Source organism: Pituophis catenifer, unplaced genomic scaffold (genome assembly GCF_029215685.1).
Source record: "Pituophis catenifer annectens isolate HBS135680 unplaced genomic scaffold, rPitCat1.0.hap2 SCAF_1, whole genome shotgun sequence".
NCBI classification, from domain to species: Eukaryota; Metazoa; Chordata; class Lepidosauria; order Squamata; family Colubridae; genus Pituophis; species Pituophis catenifer.
The window spans coordinates 101,676,057-101,692,750 of NW_027256881.1; positions in this window are offsets into that span (position 1 = coordinate 101,676,057).

Consider the following 16,694-nt stretch of genomic DNA (forward strand, 5'->3'; position numbering starts at 1 on the left):
GCCACCCGCAAAGATGAGGGGTCGCTACCAACAGTGAGGGGCGGGTTTAAAAGCCGAGGCGGTCCGAAGTCAAGGGACAGCGACCTGCGGCGAAGCGAGGCCCGGTAAAACCTTGACTCAGGGAGGGAGGGAGGGAGGCCGAGGCAATGTGGTTTTCCCATAGGGGTCCCAGGCCCCGGGGTGAGAGGGGCTACCAGGTCCCAAATCCAGCCGCAAACAGAATCGTTAACACCCTCTTCTTTGATGCCACACTGCTTTGGTCTGGATGATTTATTTATTTATTTATTTATTTTTGCAGCCCAGACTTGGTGGCCCTACTTTGAGGAAGGACAGGAGAAAAGATGCGGGCGTTGTCTCCAAGCCTCCCTGTGATGGAAAGATGCTTTTTGCAAGGACTGCTGCAAAAAAAAAAAAATGCCTGAAAAGCGTTTGCGAAGACTCTGGGCAGCTCTTGCACTTAGCCCCGGCGAAGGTTACAGACCAGCAGGCATCTGACTCTCCCCATTTGAGGAGAGTCAGATGCCTTTCTCAAGGCACTCGTTCTTTGGGTCGCTGCCATGCCAAGGAAAGCTTAAATTCAGGCTGGCCTGGCTGTCCTGTTGGTTGTAAGAATGACTGACTGAGATCGTGGGAAGATCCTCACAGCTCCCTAAGGTCCCTTCCCCACTGAAGGAAGAGGCTGTTTTTATAGCCTCTTTCGGCATCACCCGCCCACAGCAGGTGGCAGCACCTAATTTCTGGTGACTGGTCTCGAAAGTTGAATTGGTTAGATTTGGATGGAAGACCAGCAGGAAAGACCACTTCTCTGGACCACAGAAAGCGCTTCCCTACATTCCTGTGTGTGACTGGGTGATGGAGAAATCCTTAGAGAAGAAGCGTTCTACGTTAGGATTTCCATCCATGAGATCCTAAGATTGGTCACCAAAGCTCCCATGAGTCATTTTACCTAAAACTTTTCACTACATGAAGATTCAGCGGTAGCACATCCGTGTTGCAGGAGTGTCAATTGTATGTCAATTGTATGTGTAACATACACACTATAGATATCTGGGTATCCAAAGTGCACACGTGCACACACAATTATTTGAACAACTTTTTTTTTCCAGTGCATGTTTTGGAGAATAATTAACACTTGATAATGTAACTTGCTCATCTAACTACAAAGCGATAGCCGAAGTTATAAATCCCATCTTTCTGACCAGCATTAACTATGCTACTAGAATGTTGGAAATTGCAGTCCAGCAACAAGGTTCTAATTTCACGAGCAAAATGCTTTGTTTAAGTGAAGGACCCAATAAACGGGGTCGAACTATTAGCAACGGTTCGTATTATTTAGAGCTGGGTAGTATAATCTACAGAACTCCTGAAAATCCTAGCCAAGGTTTCCAGAACTTCTCGAATGTTGTCTCCCTGACGATCATTTTTTTAAGGTGATCAGAGACCATTTAAAGGAAAGAGCTCCGTGTCAGAATCCCTCCCCTCGACTCAAACCTCCTGATCATGCTTACCTCAATTATAGCTCAACTCCAGTTGCAGCCTTCAAGGTGAACACCCAGCGGACACCTGATCTCCGGACTCCAGAGGAGTACGGTTGACTCCGAAAAGCAAAGACACGCGTGTGGGTCCGTGTTTGTGCGTGTGCGAGCACGTTTCCATCTCGTTTTGTATTCAACTCCTGTTCCACCACAGGTCGAACCACTGAAACCCTCGCTTCGGACAGTGTCCCGGGGCCATTCCGTTTTTTCCAGAGAATCCACGGAAGAAATCCCGGAGCTCCAAAGGAAGCCATCAGTTCGTGATCTCGATTCCGAGCCCGTAGGGAAGGCTGGCAATTCACGACCACCTGTCGGGGGAGGCAAAGGGAGGCCACTGTATGTGAAAGAAGAGAGGCCCTTCCGAAATACAAGGCCCATCCTCCTCACCCTGCTTGCCCATCCGCTGGCCCTAGCTGAAGTTGCTTGCTTTCCTTCCTCTCGGACCTCACTCTTTCTCCTCCCCCCCCCCCGGTGATCTGGAGAGTCTGGCTAAAGAGAGCAAATTGCCCTGCCCCTGATCTTGAAGAGATTACTAAAGTCGAACTTTAAACCCAATCAGAGGCTCTGTCAGTCAAACGAGGGCTTATTAACCTCTCCCGGTGAAGGAGGCTTGTTTGGGGCTACTTTGCATCATTTAGTGGTGGAAGAAGGTACATGGTGGGAAAAGGGACTCACCAATTGGAGAAGAGCTGTAAATAGAGCGAGAGACAAGCCACCTTGTCTCACATGGCTGGGTAAAGGAATGTTGCTCCCTTGTGCTCATGGACCGGCTCCTTGAATTCCTTAGGCTCTAGTTGCTCTAGAATGGGAAAGATCTGAAAGTATTTATTGGTCTCTATTCCAGGAGTACTTATTGCTTCAGAGACTTGTACTCAGTGTAGAGAGGAGAGCAGAGGAGAGGAGGGGAGGGGAGGAGAGGAGTTTTTGTTTGGACCCCAGGTTTCCAGCTCCCTACAATGTCCAGAGAAGGAAAGGTGTGGCGATTTGGCAGCTGTTATATGCCACCTTAGAAGGTCCCAAGGAGTTGGACTTTAAAGATCTAAAACTATTTGGAGCCCATAAGTCAACATGGAGGTGAACTAACAGTGTTAATTGAATGAACCAGGAACGTATTGACTGAAGTTAAAAAGTAATGTGGATTCTCATTTAATTTAAAAGCCCTCTCCTTTTTAATGCTGACACCAGTTTGGGTTACCACTATACTCAGTCTCAGTCTTACATTTCAGTCATGCCTAAACATAATGTTTAGGTTCAGATCTCATAGTAAAATATACATTGTGATTTGTAGATTGCAATGTTTTGGTTCACTTATCACCTTGAGCTGAATCCAAATAACTATACAGTATGATGACTTAACCTAGTTTGACGTGTGTGTGTGTGTGTGTGAGAGAGAGAGAGAGAGGGGGGAGGGAGAGGGAGAGGGAGATAGTCTCTCTGAATGCCATGTAGTACATCCTTCGATGTATGATACAACTACAATTGGTTGGGGATGCTGGAAACTGGAGTCCTATAGACCTAGAGATGTGGAAAAGGCTGTAGCAAGTTTGTGAGTTGTCACCAGATTAAATATCTGTACATTTCACAGAAAGACTCTGTTCAATAGTGTACTGCCAAGCAAAAGTGATTAGGACTGAGGCTTTTACAATATAATATCCTGCAGATCAAGCAACCATAAAATTAAATTGATCTTCTTCCCAATCAAACGTCTATAGTATTGTAGCCTTAGATGATATATTTTGTGAGCTTGAATCAACTGACCAATTTATAAGTGAAATCTGCATAAATTACATCTACCTTTTTGAAATTTTCTCTCAAGAATTCTACAGCTGTCCTTATCTATTATTTCAAGGAAGACTTTACAAATAAGGGTGTGTGTGTTAAACTACGACTTTTTAAAAAACTGTGGATCTTAATGTTGCACATTACATAGAGTCACTGTTTGTGAGTAGGGCAGCCATACTGTATATATCTGCTTAATAATAATAATGATAGATAGATAAAAGTGCCAAATCCAGTCTAAACATCTGGCTGATTGCGAGATGAACCATAATAATATAGTTATTTTTCTTTGGTTTTCATTTGAGGTTTCAAACTATTTCATCTAATAATTTAACCAATTAAAACAGTACAGTGCTAAGTAAATTGTGATTTGAGCTGCAGATGCAGATTGTTTGTCTAGATTTGATGACTGACAGTTGAACGCCAGAGCTGACTTTATTGAAAAGTATTGTACTGGAGATGATTAGGGAATGTCTGTCCACAATGCTTTTATCTATGATACCCACCCACATATGCAAATGATGCATTGACCAGCTAATAAATATGCATGTGTGAATCACTACAAGTTAAATATTTGACTTAAATCCCTGGAAAGTTGGTTCTGTTTGAAGTCAGATTATCCGAAATGTTGATCTCTGGTGTTGCACATATTCTTATTGTCAGGCCTTGTAGACACTTCATGAATATGTATGAAAGAAATAGACATTCTAAACTTCTGCAGTTTCAAAAATGAATCTGAATGTACAAATTAAAAGCATAGATCTCTTCTCAGACACACTGATATTTGAAAAAGTTGAATAGATCACGTATTAATTGCTGGCTAATCAGAAAAGAACATTCTTGCCTCCTTTTACTTCAACGTATCACACTGCTCTTAAAGGAAGAGGTGGTTGCCTGAAAAGCTGACAAACACACCAGCTGTCAGAAGCTGTTTTTGCTGGTGCTTCAGTAGTGAAGCTTCTTTTACCTAGGGATCATTTCACACAATGAAAAGAAAATGGATATTTTGTGGGTAAGGAAGACAAATAGCTATTTCAAAATATTGGCAAGGTTGGACTTAGCCAGCATTCACATGGGAAACTAGGCAGGAACTCAAGTCTGCTGTTCTCAGAGCAAGAACACAAAGCAAGTGCAATAAAAGAATGGCTTGGAATGTTATTTTGTGATTAAACTTTTAGCTGATTAAATGATACAGTAGAATGTTGTTGCACTCCAATTTCCATCAATTCCAATCCAAATAACCAGTGTCAAATCATGCTGGGAGCAGGGATGGAATCCCTGTTCCTACTTGAAATGTACCACAACACAATCATGTTCATCTCAATCCCATTCTTCTCCCTTGGTCACATGATGATATCCTCATCCTATGTTCATCTGAAATAGCCCTAAATCATTACTTCAGACCCCAACAAGTCAACAGATCCCCAAGATTTTACTTGGGGAATAAGAGATAGTTTAATAGCATTATTTGGTATTGAGTAGTGCTTCCCCTCACTGCCGGGGATATTCAACCAGGCTTTTGTTGAGTATTTGTCAGTTTCTCAGTACAGTATTGTTAGTTTCTCTTATGTCCCTCTTAAAGAAAGATATGCTATTAGTCAGTTTCAGTTATCCTACTCTGCAGGAACTTGCTACATGCATAATCATGTCAAATTCTGCTTTCTTCTTCTCGGAAGTTATTTTCATTCTGGTGGTTCTCCCATGTATTTTATTTCACCTTCAGTTAACTTGGGGGATGATCAAGTGGAGGATGGATAGAGAGGCAGAAAAAAAGAGCTCAGACAGTGCTGAATTCGAGCTCTCCTTAGTCGTGCTACGGTACCCTGATTGGCTGCTGGCTCAGGATATTCTGGAAGGGGTTGGCCACAAAGCCAGAGGAGAAAACTATGCTAACATTATTTTGTAATGACTCAAGGAGGGTTGGAAAGCATCTGAACTCAACTGTGAAAGGCGCATAATCCATCAATTTCTGGAGGACCTCTAGAATGCAGGAACCAACTGTTCCTATATTAGAGGGGACCATTACATCAACCCAGATCAAGTACATTTTAAGGCTATCAGGAGAACGGCAAAGTGGCTCAGAAAGGTGAAAGGAAAAATCCCAGGGTTTAAATCTGGGAGCATAGTCCTATACAAAGGCTTTGATTTCCACTTCCTATGGTGCCCAAATCTTCTTTGTATATGTGTCAGCTATGACTTGGACAAGACCAAGAATCAAAGACCAAGGCTACTTTTATTGAAAGTGTCTATAGTAACAGAATCTTGTGAGTCTGATTGTCCCCTTTTTACACCCATGTAAATTTGGGAGGTGTCTATCTGAGCTACTTCCATGTACTTTCTGCTAGTTTTGGACTAAAATTAGTTTTTTTTTCTTCATCACTTAGGTAATAGATCTGGCCCAGTCTAACCAAGTCATTTTCCTTACTCTTTACAATTCATAACATTATTCCTATCTGCAGTAAAAAGACTAATCTTGCCAGATTGTTTCTATCAATCTTCTACCAAGTAAGGCAATTCCTTAAAAAAAGGGGTTTAAGAATCTGAAGAGTTGAGATCTACCGTACATCCATGCCTTTGAAGCCTGACACTATTCAATGGACCCATTCACTGGATCCAGAACTATAGTATAGGAAGGGCACTTCTACATTAGTGATTTATAACATCTCACATAATCATCTAGCTAGTGTTATGGCAATATATCATCAGTGAAGACAATCTTTTGATCACAACAGTAATGCTGAGTGGAGTTGTAAAATATAACAAATCACTAATGACAAAATGGCCTTAACTTTCACTAGTGTAGAAATTGCTATACTCTTGCACTTTATATGCTGTTCCAAATTTAGGGCAAATAAGATAGTACTCTAACACATGCTAGCATAGCCTGTACGTGTCTGTTTCTTCATCCTAACATCTATTGAACTTGTGATTTCATGGCATTTCATTTACATTGTGAAATGGAGTTACCCATAGTAGTAAGTCTGCATCCCACTATTTGTATTTAACAAATAGCTTACAAGATTCAAGCTACTTCAGAAGATTTGAACTTAGTTGTTTTTTTATTTTTGTGGATCTTCCTGTAGTTGTGTATTTTACTGCACCTTCGACTGAAATTCAGGATACATACACATCAAATATTTCCTTTTGTCTGGGGTCTGTGTGAAGCTACAACACCCATCTTTCTGGATTTTGTTCTTGAAGAACAGAAACAAGTGTTAAGCACTTTCGAATAAAGGTTGTGGCAGCCTTGCTCATGGACAGGACTTTCAAGAGCACTCTGTCACTTTTTATTCACACATCCCCCGCCTGAATGGCTACAGACACATAAAAATAAATTGACAGAATCCCTGTTTGAGGAGAGCTTAGAGTACTATTGCTAGTATTGTTTCTTTTTAAATTTGGTGGGCCATTGGAGGACCTTGGCTGATCACTGTAGGAAACAGAATGGTGGATGAGATTGAGCTGCTGGATCTGATCTGATCCAGCAGATCAATCAATCAATTATAGTTTATTATTGCAACCCATACATTACAACATAATAAACATTTATCATGCATGAGGTAAAATAGGAAAAAAATCAACACTGTAAATTTTATAGAACTAGGTCAAAAGCGTTAAACAAGTTATTAAAAGAAGAAAAATAATCTTCATTTAATGACACTATGGAGTTGGTGTTTATATTGTTCAGCTGTTATTTGAGCAAAACCTGCCTGATCCAGTATATCATTTCTTATGTTCTCTGAGAGGTTTTAACTTGCTTTCTCTTCAAATGGTCCCACCCCCCAGCTCAGCTGGATTGTCTTAGATTTACCAAATCCAGGGATTACATTTCTGTTATTCAACTGTATGAAAATATGAGTTAAAAATGCCAAAATGTATTCTGTAATTTTATCAAGAAAAGGGAAAGGAAGAGACTCACATCTGAGGATGAAACAATATATTTTGGAATTACATTGTGGAATTACATTTGAAAGTACATGGTGCATAAATCAACGCTCATATAATATTGTTGAGTTTTTGAGCAATGTCATCTTGTATTTTGTGCATTAAGGCACCACAAAACCTTCCCAAAATCCAACAAAAAAAGATACAAAGTTTTGGCTCTACCTATTTGGGTAGATGGTGCCTAAATCCAGTCTGTAAGTGGATGATGAGGTGGAAAGTCAAAACTACCTAGGATCAGAATCACGATAGCTTAAAGACAAACAGGGGTTGGCCAGATAAAGTCAGAAAGGGGAAAAGAACCCAGCAGAACAAAACAAAGAGTAAGGGGACCAAGAAAAAAAAATCAAAATATAAAATAGATTCCAATTGATCAACTTGCCATATATTTACATAAATAGGCCTTCATGGAAAATGAGACTTTAACTTTTACATCAGGGTGCTCTCAAACAGCTGAGAATACAATCAAAGGGAATACTACTTGTACATGTAGTTAAAATAATTTGATAACTGGTTGATCTGCGCAGCTGTTTGGATTCAGTTCCCAAAAGATGCTTGGAATGCACAAAGACACAATTTAGCTGCTGCTATAACTTTTTAAAGCAACCACATCTTTTCCTGGTTTGATATAGCTGCCCTCTGCAGCTGCTATCCACATGTTTACTTTTAATAGAAGAGATATTTGTAATTCAAGGTTGAACTGTGGATTTGTGTCAGTGCTCCCTGAGCTGGTGGTCATCTTGCAGACATTTCATTACCCAGCTAAGTAACATGATGCAGACATAATGCCTTTGCCTTTGGAGTTCCCTATGAGCAATATAGCGTACAACACTGGGAGATCTATGGGAAGTGACTGAAGCCCAAGGCTGTGTGTGAATTCTTTTCAGGGATACAATCCTATGCTATGATATCAACAAACATTTATGTGGCTGATTCATACATCATGCTTAGTCAGAACATTTAAGGGTCCAATGGCTTAGGAGAGTCCATCTAGTGTGTATTTCTGCTCATTAAAAAGATCAGTTGTAAATACTGGATTCTTTAAAACATGATGTAATAGAAGGCATGTCTTGGGTCCTATCTCAGAGTCTTTCTAAAACTGCCACTGAATGATAATTTTAATGTGATGGAAGGGGAGGAGTTATTAAATAGGAGCAATCATATTCTTTGGAGTATGTTTATTTTATTAAGTTTCAATTAACTCAAAGCAAATTTGTTTCTCTTTTGTCCTCACCTCTTTTTTCTCTTAGATCCATCTACTTTTTGGAGTATGCCTCTCGTCTGCTACTCAAGGGCCAGATGTGCTCTCCTTCAGGGCTTCAGAAAACGATCACATATGTTCTGGTCATTGACAAGAGCATTATTTGACTTATGGAAGAAAGCCTATTTGTGGATCATTCCTTTCTGAACCCCAGTGTAGACGAAACTTAGAATGTCCACTAGTACTTTTCAAGGAGACAGAGCAAAGAGGTACGTGTTTTCATGAACTGTTTGCTTCAATTCGAAGTCTAATCTTTTGTGAAGGATTACCATGATGCAATGAAACAGATTTTGTAGACTAAAGCTATGACTGCAAGGGCATCTCACAGATTAGCATGCATTTTTCTAGTACTGGTATTTAACCACTTTCCTACTCTGATAGTTGTTTAAATATTGTTGATACTTTGCATATAACAGCATTGACAATAAGTGGTTTGAACTAGGGAGTACTTGTCAAAGACCTCCTGGGGTTCTGCTCTGTATGACACTTAAGTATCCAATCACCTCATGGTTAAACACCAGGTCCTTGCCTTTCAGTTTTCTGCCCTCTGTACGCAGATATGGACATGATGCAGAAATATACTAGGTTTAGCCACCTGGGAAGCAGATGCTACAGCACTAATGGAACAATATATGATGCATCAAAGACTTCAGCAGGGAAAAGTATCCCGCATCACTGCAGATTTTATTGGTGTGTAGTTCTCATCATACACACACACACACACACACACACACACACACACACACTGTTAAGTTCTCTACACTCCTGACTTTGAAACTAAAATGGTGACAGGCTTTTATGTATTATAGTAAAATATATTCACATTTAAGAACCCTTTTTCTTTACAAATGGTGGAAAAGTTGTTGAGATGAGTGGCCCTACAAACTGAATAAAGGAACAAATAGACAAACTAGGTATCTGAGTTTCAATTTCTGTTTGTAATTTGTTTCTATTTGTAAATCCCAGATTACCTAGGTTAGATGTTTACAGTTCAGGCATTTTATGTTTGCAGTTTTAAAATAAGCAACAGGGATTGGACATGTACCTTTATGTGCATATCCAAACTGATGAACTCTTGGATCATTAGCAACACACACACACACACACACACACACACACACCCCATTGCTAGTGTGCTGCAGGGATTAAGGTGTTGGACTAAGACTAGAGAAACCAGGTTCATGTCCACTCGTTTCCAAACTCACTGGTGACTTTGGGCCAATCACACTCCAGATTATCCTAACATTTGGCAGAAGTGTTTTTGCAAGGTAAAATGGAAGGCAATCCCATGTAAATTCCCCTGGCTTCTTCTGAATAAAGGCATGAAATACATCTAACAAATAAAAGAAATAAATATTTTGGCATACCGCGCCATACAGCTCCAAAACAATCAGGAATCTCCTTGTCTTATGCTGAGTATATTTTCCAAACATAATCCCTAGACAATCATGGGTTAGCTGACTACATAAATGCCATTTAGAGAAGGAACATTCTCCTCCCTCCCAACAATTCTTGTGAAGTATAGTCTCTGTACAAACACTGGATTGCATCAGGGATCATTTGTGTGCCATTTCCCACCCTCCCAATCTGTCAGGTCTATTGTAATGCAGTGTAGTAATCATGACAATTACATGTAAAGCCTGTCAATCTCTCTTCCCTCTCCTGCCTGCAGGTTTCAGAAGTCAAAATAGCTTTCCACAGCAGCTTGCCTGCCACATCTGCCTGGAGATGGAGAGCAGGCTGCACCATCCTACAGATCTCTTCTTTTCCTCTACAGCCAACATGATTTTAGGCACTGCTTCCCTCCAGACTAGGTATACAGAGAGAGGATAATATAGAAATCTTTAAAATGATGATGATGATGATGATGATGATGATGATGATGATGATGATGATATAATTATTATTATAAATACATTATGTAAAAATATGACTTACCTGTATCCAAAAAGCCATGGGAACATAAAGTGGAAAAAGTTGTCGAAAATGAAAAGATTAAGATCTTGTGAGACTTTCGAATACAGACAAATCATCAATTGGGACACAACACGCCAGACATCACAGTTATCAAAAACCGAAGCGTACAATTTATTGATATCGCTGTACCAGGAGATGCCAGAGGTGAAGAAAAAAGAACTGGAAAAAAATCGTGAAATATAGTGACCTGGCCATCGAAATTATGTGATTATGGATGAAACATGTAACAGTGATACCCATTGTCATTGGGGCACTTGGTACCATGTCCAAGAATTTTATTAAAAAACATCAAGAAATTGCAGCTTCCTGCAATAACACCAGCGGAACTGCAAAAAACTGCACTACTCGGAACATCGTACATCTTAAGAAGGTACTTGGTTGATATCTAGGATGCTGGCAGCAACCCATATCAACTGTCAGCGCCAGTGATACATTTGTGATACATTTTTAAACATTCAGTTGACTGAGTTTCATGTTTAATGAATAAAAGATAAGAATACTAATACTAATAACAACAACAACAACAACAATAAATAATAATAATAACAATAACAATAACAACAACAATAAACAATAATAATAACAATAACAACAACAACAACAACAATAAACAATAATAATAATAATAATAATAATAATAATAATAATAATAATAATAATAATAATAATAATAATAATTAATAATAATGCTGCACTAAAAAAAACCAAAACAAAACAAAAAGTTGCTGCTGACTAATCTATCTATTTGGGGCAAATTGTCAGTGAGAAACTTCCGCTCGAACTCTTTGGGACAAAACTGGCTCTTTGAAAGGACAAATCCCATCGTATGAAGGCCTGAACAATGGCCAAATGTGTTGCTGTTGCCTCTGCTGCGGCTGGGGCTGGGGCTGGGGCTGGGCCTCTGACAAAGGGCGGATTAATTGGTGCCGTGGCTGACTGGTTCGAGATAGCTCCACTCAGAGGGCACCGCGGGGAGCCCCATTGACTGGGCCCCGAGTCCCACTTTTCACAAACTCCAAACAAAAGTCAATTTCTTTCTTATAAGGCTGGGGAGAAAGAGAGGGGAGGGGGGAAATCGCTTGGTGTTTGAGCTGGGGAAGGTGACTTGTTGGATTAGAGGACGTCATGCTCTCCCTGGCTGTCGCTCTCATGCTTTAAAGTTATGTCTCAAAGGAAACAAAAGTTAAGAGCGGGACTGAGAGACCAAAAGTAAAGTAAAAGCAAGTGACTGTGCTGATTTGGTGTGTATGGAGCAATCCTTGAGTTGTATAAGTTAAACCTGGGATCCCACCTGGATAATGCAAAGGGCAAGAGAACAGCTGGAAGGCTGTGGGATGGATGGGCATGGTGTCAGTCCATTTACAATCAGAAATAAATCCCACTGAATTTAACAGGGCTTACAGCTTAGGAAGGGTGGTGAGAACTCTTTACGGTAGGATCATTTCCAGGAGTTTTTAACAATGCTTTGATGGGCACTAAATGCTTCTTTTATTTTAATAAGACTTTTGGAGAGAATCTTGCTGTCTAATGATCCATATAGGATTACTGTAGATGTCTGTTTTTATAAAGGATGCTCCTTAGACTTGTTATTCAGTATATCATGGCTACATATGGCATAACCAATACCTTCTATCTCAAAATCTGCCTGCCAGACTTCTGTGAAAAAGATAGTGCCTTCCTGCTTACAATGCCCTTTACTTAGTTTGGATATTAGTTCTAAGCTCTATTTTATGTTGATATAACTATGTGATAGTACAACATAGCTACAGAAGTGTGCTTCTACACTACTGTTATTATTATGAGAGGTCGCATAGTCAATCAGATGTTTAGACTGGATCTGTATTCTTATCTATCTATTGAGCCATTTGCAAGGCCTTGGGATAGGCAGATGTTGTTAGGTGGTGTTAAAGGTATAGTGACAGAATGTAAGCTGTCCCAAGTAAAGCTGCCTTTGCAATTGATTGGTGGTGGTTTTGTCAATGCCAATGCTCCAGATATTTTGGAATTGCACCCAAAGTGCCTATCTCTATCGGTACTATCTTTGTTTGTTTTGCCACAGATGTTCTACTTCTATTTGCAAGTATTTGTATTTTATGATTTTCTCTGATTCTTCCTCTTCTATTCTGCTGTCTCCAGGTATTGCAGTATTTTTTGTCTTTCTTATTGACAATTAAGTCTGGGGTGTTATGTGGCAGTTACTTGTCTGTTTGAATTGTAAAGTCCCAGAGCACTTTATCTTCTTCAATCCCTCTTACTGTGTCTATTATGTGGTCCCATCAGTTCTTGCTTACAGACAAATGATATTTCTTGCAGATATTTCAATGCACCATTGTTGCTACTTTGTCATGCCATTGTTTGTAATCAGTCTCTGCAATCTTCTTGCAGCAGCTAAGTAGGTGGTCTGCTTATTTCTTCAGTCCTTTCCCCCCACTTCCCCCCTCCCCAAAGACAGCATTTGTTGTCTGTTGGTGTCTTCTCAGTTCTGGCTTTGTATTATTTAGGCTTGATCTTATGCAGTCAGAATTAGCTCCTCTGTCTTTTCTTCAAAATTCCTGGTCTTAATTATTGTCAGGTCTTCTTATCTGCTTGGCCAGCTAGTGTTTTTATGTGTTCATGCATTTGCCTTGTCAGGTGTTTCTTCTATGCTTATTTTGCTCTTTCTTGTATGTCAGTTTGGTCTCTTCAGTACTCAATAAGCCTTCATGGTATAGTAGCTTCAGTGCATCTTCTTCACTGTCCTTCAGATATTCTGCCAATGCCTTTTTCTTCTTCTTCAACTAACTGGGGTACTGTAACTTTCCATAGTCACCTATGCTCCTTGGTAACTACAGTCTGTCAACATCAGTGTGAGGATGAAGGGCATGATTCAATTACATTATTTCTCTGATTTTCCTATCCAAGGTTTCTACTTCAGCTTGACTCTAGTCCCTTATTCCAGTTGCTTATCCAATGACTGGAACTTCCCAGGTATTAATTGCCTTGATGCTATTTCTGCTACTGAGTATGGACTTTAAGACTTCTTCACTCTCATGATTCTAACCTTCTCCTTGATTTCAGTGTGCTTAATTGTTATCAGTTTAAAGGATGCCAGGATATTTGTAGTGATTATCTTCATGCAGCCCTCTTGATGTTATTTCCACAGGCCATCTTGATTCTTTCAACCTTTACTATATTTCTCCTGTTAATAGTGAAGGTGGCACATTTATGCAGTCTAAACTCTGCTGCAATATCCACTTCAGATGGAGTTTTTCCATACAGCTTCCCATCGTCCAGGTAAAGGAGGTGGGGTAGCCTGGCAGATGTTTTTGAAGTTTGATAGTCATTGCCCGACATGTTCAGTATTGTTGACAGTGGAATCGATGCAATGACAAACACTAGTCATGAGAGTGAGCTTCCTTGAAATATCCTCTCTTGATAGTAACCTCTCCCAATCTATCAACATTGATCAGCAACATTGTCTTTCATTGTGCCATTCATCTTTGCACAAAGCTTCTGATGTTTCTACTGATTCCTATTATTTCTAGGCACCTCATTATCCAAACATGTGATAGGGAGCCAAATGCCTTCTTGTAAACAATCCAAGCTACATTCAAGTTTGTCTTCCTTCTCTTGTAGTCTTCCAAAATCATCTTGTCAATTAGGAGCTGACCTTTTCTTCTTTTGCTGTTTTCTACTTAGCTGGAAAGAGCTTGTTTTCAATTATATGTTGCTGGACAGCATCAGTTACCACACTAGTTAGCAATGTGGAAGTTGGTAAGCAGATAGGCTTGTAATTGCCTGGTGCTGTTCCTCTTTTTAAAAAAATCTTTCATTATTAGGTAGGTTTTTCCAGATGTTAATCAAACTTCAAGTATGTTGTTAAACTGCTTGGCAATGAGTGGATGTAGAGTAGTCAGATGTTTTAACCAAAAACTGTGCAATCCTTTTTCACCTGGTAGTGGCAGTTCCTGATCTTCCTTTCCTTTCATTCAACTGCATTCTTGTTGTATTTCTTTGGATTGTTCCATAGCTGCACCATTTCTTCTTTGTCAGGTACTGTCTGGTTCATTGCAGTCTCTCCATTGTTGGATTGGTGGAAACATTTTCGGTAGTGTGCAATTCAAACCCATATCTACTGATTTGGGCTGTATTTTGCTGCTTTAACATTTTTAGTACTTCCTTGAACTTCCTTGAAATAGTGATATTTTTTATCAGGTATTTATTGGTCTTCTTGTTCTTCAACTTCTTTTCTTTCATTTATTATGGCTTGCTTGCATCTGATCTTAGCATGTTGATCTTATTTTCCAATCTGATCTATTTTGGCAATGCATTGCTTGGCTTTTTTTGTTGTTAGTTTTGAATGCAATGTATTCAATTACAACTGCAGCTGTGTTATACATCAGTTGGTTTGTTTCTTGCAGTGAACTGGTATTATATTCAATATTACAGTATTGGCATAATACCTGTGCTGGCTGTTTTTTGTAACAAGCTTCAATGTAGACAATCTAATTCTGCTGTTTTGTGCTGTTATAGATGCTCAGTTATTTTTTATTTCAATTCTTCTTGTTTTTTAGTCAGAGAACTTTGCTCGTTTTGAGGAGAAGGTAGAGAAAAGGGTGCCTGGTTTGAGAATGAGAATGGCTCAATAGCAATGCTAGCTTCCTCTACTACCTCTACTGCCAACTCCCTCTGGTTTTTTTCTACTGTCTAAGCTACTTCTGGCAAGGTTTTAATTCCTTTGCTCTAAGTAGACCTTAGTACTTCTGTGTGTACTTTATTTTGTATAATGAATCGATATTGATCTACTAGCCTCTATTCTGTTATTTTTGATTTTGGATGTTGTTCTTTCCATTGTTTTCAGGTATCCTCTTCTCATTGGACTTCATTTGAAATAGCAAATCATAATTTCTTTCTTTTCAGTCTCTGTATTTTATTTATTCATCTATTTATTTCTTCAATTTCTATAGCCATCCAACTGACTTTGGGCGGCTTACAATTCTAACATTCTAAAACAATTAAAAACATTCAAATAGTAAAAACATCTACAAAATAAAATATTTGTAATGCGTAAGCAACTTTTTTGCTTACACAAATTTGGGTAGTTCAATTTATTTATTTATTTATTGGTTCGATTTATATGCCGCCCTTTTCTGGAGACGCAGGGCGGCTTACAATGTGTTAAGCAATAGCCTTCATACTTTTGTATATACCTGCTTAGTAGGGCTTTCGCCCCCCCAAGCGGTGTTCTTTTTTATACAAAGTCAGCTTATTGCCCCCACAAACCGGGTCCTCATTTTACCTACCTCGAAAGGATGGAAGGCTGAGTCAACCTTGAGCCGCGTGAGATTTGAACTTGCAGTAATTGCAGACAGCTGGTGGTACTTAACAGTGCTTTAGTCTGCTGCGCCACCAAGGCTCTTGGTGGTGCAATCAACTAATCAACAGTCCCAAGCCCTGTAGCCCACTTGTCATCAGATGTCCAAGAACTCCAACACCTAGCATGGTCCCTGTTGACCTGGGCAATTACCCAATAGGTTTCTCTAAGTTACATCTCACTGTATTGTGTATGGGAGACATACTCTTCATCGGACTCCTGTGATAAGGCCTGTCCAGCAAGGCTGAACTATGGCACAGCTCTCATATTCCTCAGAGCACACAAGCACCTACATTATGAATCATGATAGTGCAGTGGTTAGAATGTAGTACTGCAGGCTACTTCAGCTGATTGCCAGCTGCCACTAGTTCGGCAGTTCAATTCTTACTGGCTCAAGGTTGACTCAGTCTTCCATCCTTCTGAGGTGGGTAAAATGAGCACCCAGATTGTTGGGGGCAATATGCTGACTCTGTAAACCGCTTAGAGAGGGCTGTAAAGCACTGTGAAGTGGTATATAAGTCTAAGTGCTATTGCTATCAAGGTAGAGCCTCACTGGGGAGGGGGGGAGTTGTTGTTATTTCTTCATTCTGAAGCCAAAAAGAACTTTAGCTCTTAAAGAAAATGACTGAGTTAAGCAGCGGTAATTAAAAAAGACAGAGAAATTAAATATGACTAGTTTCCTGTGGATTTTGGTTTCCTGCAGTTTTTCAAGAGGCAAATTTTAGAATAGTTTTTTGTGTGTCTACCACTTAATTATTTAATTCCGCCCTTACTATGATTGTATAATAACTGATTCTTTATTTTATCATGCAAGTTAGACCTTTAAAAAAACTTTGATTTTTACCAA